At 55.0% G+C, this 2,878-nt stretch overlaps 1 pseudogene across 1 annotated transcript; it reads right to left on the minus strand.

The window, feature by feature from the left end:
- Positions 1 to 369: 369 nt before the first annotated feature.
- LOC309653814 (serine/arginine-rich splicing factor 3 pseudogene) lies at positions 370 to 921 on the minus strand (annotated as a pseudogene). Its single transcript has one exon. The product of its transcript is annotated as a serine/arginine-rich splicing factor 3 pseudogene (transcript).
- Positions 922 to 2,878: the final 1,957 nt, after the last annotated feature.

Here is a 2,878-nt window from a genome sequence, read left to right on the forward strand (position 1 = left end):
TGCTTGCTTAACTACAGCTGCATACCATATCCCAGCTACAGAAAGTCTTTTCAATGTTTGCCAGTGTTGTTTCCATAATAGTAAACATCACACTTTAGGTGGGCAGGAGTTAGAGTTTCATTATCAGTCTAGGCAAGACCAAAAATTCAAAGCAAATTCAATTTTGCTTAAGGGAACATTGTAAGGTAACAATTCTTCATATTACATGCCTCATAGGATCCATTTCAAACCATAGAGAATGACACCTTTATGTGTCACTGTCCCAAGAGACAAACAAGTGTGAACAACTAAAACATTTAAAAAGTGCACCAAGCTTCGGAAGTCTCAAACAAAACTTGAATATTCTGTACATACTCCTGCCAAATGAAGTTATTGCCTGTACACCACTCCTCTTGCAAAGTGGTCTTCCATTTCCCTTTCATTTGACCTAGATCGGCTAGGAGACCTAGAGAAAGATCGGGATGGCTTGTGATTTCTCTCTTGGGACAGGGATCTCTCTCTTCTCCTATATCTAGAAAGGGACCTGCTCTGGCTGACGGAGAAGGCTCTCCATCTTGGAGATGTGTGGGAGGTGGAGGACTCCTCCTCCGATAATCATCTCGAGGGCGACGACCCCAAGAAGGAGGCGTCACGATTTCGACTTCTCTTTTCCCCATTCGACAGGTCCACTCTTACTCGGCAGCCACATAGTGTTCTCCCATCTAGTTCTCGGACAGCATCAGCTGCATCTCGGGGATCTTCACATTCAACAAGAGCGAAGCCAGGAGGGTTTTTAGCACCCCACACACTTCAGAGTGGTCCATAATAGCCTAAAGCTCGTTCCAATTCAGCCTTGTTACCACTGTTTCCAAGATTCCCTACATAAACTTTACAGTCCAATGGACAGGAATCACGATGCAAGACCCTCGTGGCTCCTGGGTTTCACGGGCCACAGGGTGGTCCCGGGCCTCTAGAATCTGGCAGCTGAATCTGCTTACACAAGCTATCCTGTGGGGATGCTTTCCCACCTATGTTCCAGCCCGGGGCCCTGCTGTCTTGGCCCAGCCTCCCGGGTGAGAGGGTGAACCCCAGCTCCCTGGAGCAGACACTCAGAGCCCTGGTGACCGGACTCACAGCTGACGGGGCTGGAGCAGCGGCTGGACATTTGTGGCCAGCCTGGTGGTGTTTGGCCCCGTCTGCAGTTCCAGTTCCAGCTGAGAAAGAGCCTCCCTGTGTTATTTTCTCCTGGTTGTGTAAGGATCCCCGGTGTCATTTGACAGAAGTGTAGATGGTGTGTTCTTTCTCTCTTTTCTCCCTGCTTCCTCTCCTCCCTCTATCCCTCCCTCTCTCCCTCTCCCTCTTTCCCTGTTCCACTCTCCCTCTCCCTCTTTCCCTCTCTTTCTCTCCATCTGTCTCTCCCTCTCTCCCTCCCTCTCTCCCTCTCCCTCTCTCTCTTTCCCCTCCCTCGCTCCCTCTCCCTTTCCCTCTTCCCTCTCCCTCTTCCCTCTCCCTCTTTCCCTCTCCCTCTCTTTCTCTCCATCTGTCTCTCCCTCTCTCCCTCCCTCTCTCCCTCTCCCTCTCTCTCTTTCCCCTCCCTCGCTCCCTCTCCCTTTCCCTCTTCCCTCTCCCTCTCTCCCTCTACCTCTTTCCTCTCCTTCTTTCATCTCCCTCTTCCCTCTCCTCTCTCCCTCTCTCCCTCCCTCTCCCTGTGCCTGTTTCCCTGTCCTTGTTTCCCTGTTCCGCTCTGCCTCTACCTCTTTCCCTCTCCCTCCCTCCCTCCTTCTCCCTCTCCCTCCACCTCCTTCCCTCTCTGGAGAGGGAAGGAGGTGGAGGGAGAGGGACAGAGAGCAGGAGAGGGAGGGGGAGAGGGAGAGAAAGGGGGGTAGAGGGAGAGAGTGATAGAGGGACGGAGGGAAAGACATCTCTCCCTCCCTCCCTCTATCCCTCTCTCCCTCCCTCTCTCCCTCTCCCTCCCTCCATCACTTTCCCTCCTTCTCACTCTCCCTCCCTCTTCCTCTCCCTCTCTCCCTCCCAGAGAAGGAGAGACAGAGGGAGAGGGAGAGGAGGGGAGAGAGGGACACGGAGAGGGAGGGAGGGAGGGAGACAGAGAGGGAAGCAGGCACCCTCTGTCCTTCTCCCTCTCCCTACCTCCTTCTCCGACTCCCCCTCTCCTTTGCTCCCTCCCTCTCCTCTTCCTCTGTCTCTCCCTCTCCCTCCCTCCCTCTAGGAAAGGAAGAGGAAGGGAGGGAGAGGGAGAGAGGCAGGTGGAAGGAGAGGGAGAGGGAGAGATGTCTTGCCCTCCTTCCCTCTCCCTCCCTCGCATTTTCCCTTCCTCTCTCCCTCCCTCTCCCTCTCCCTCCCTCTGTCTCTCCCTCTCCCTCTGTCTCTCCCTCTCCCTCCGTCTCTCCCGCTCCCTCACTCGCTCCCAGAGAGGGAGAGATGGAGGGAGAGGCAGAGACCAGAGAGACGGGGAGAGGGAGGGGGGAGAGAGGGAGAGGGAGAGGGAAGAGGCAGAGAGGGAGAGAAGGAGGAGAGAGGGAAAGAGAGGAAGGAAGAGACCTCTCTCTCTCTCCCTCTCTAATTCTCTCCCCTCTCTCTCTCCCTCTCTCCCTCTCCCTTGTCTCTGCCTGTCCCTACATCTCTCCATCTCTGGGAGGGAGTAAGGGAGATGGAGAGACGGAGGGAGAGGGAGAGCTGGAGGGACAGGGAGAGGGAGGAGAGGGAGCGAGGGAGAGGGATAGAGGGAGGGAGAGACGGATAGAGGGAGTGAGGGAGAGATATCTTTGTCTTTCCCTCCTTCCCTCTATCCCTCTATCCCACTCCCCCCTCTCTCTCCCTCACCCCCTCCTTCTCCTGCTCTCTGTCCTTCTCCTTGAAACTCCTTCCCTTCTCCCTCCTG

The sequence above is a fragment of the Balaenoptera physalus genome (assembly GCF_965194825.1).
Source record: "Balaenoptera physalus genome assembly, contig: HAP1_SCAFFOLD_1238, whole genome shotgun sequence".
In the NCBI taxonomy this organism is placed as follows: Eukaryota; Metazoa; Chordata; class Mammalia; order Artiodactyla; family Balaenopteridae; genus Balaenoptera; species Balaenoptera physalus.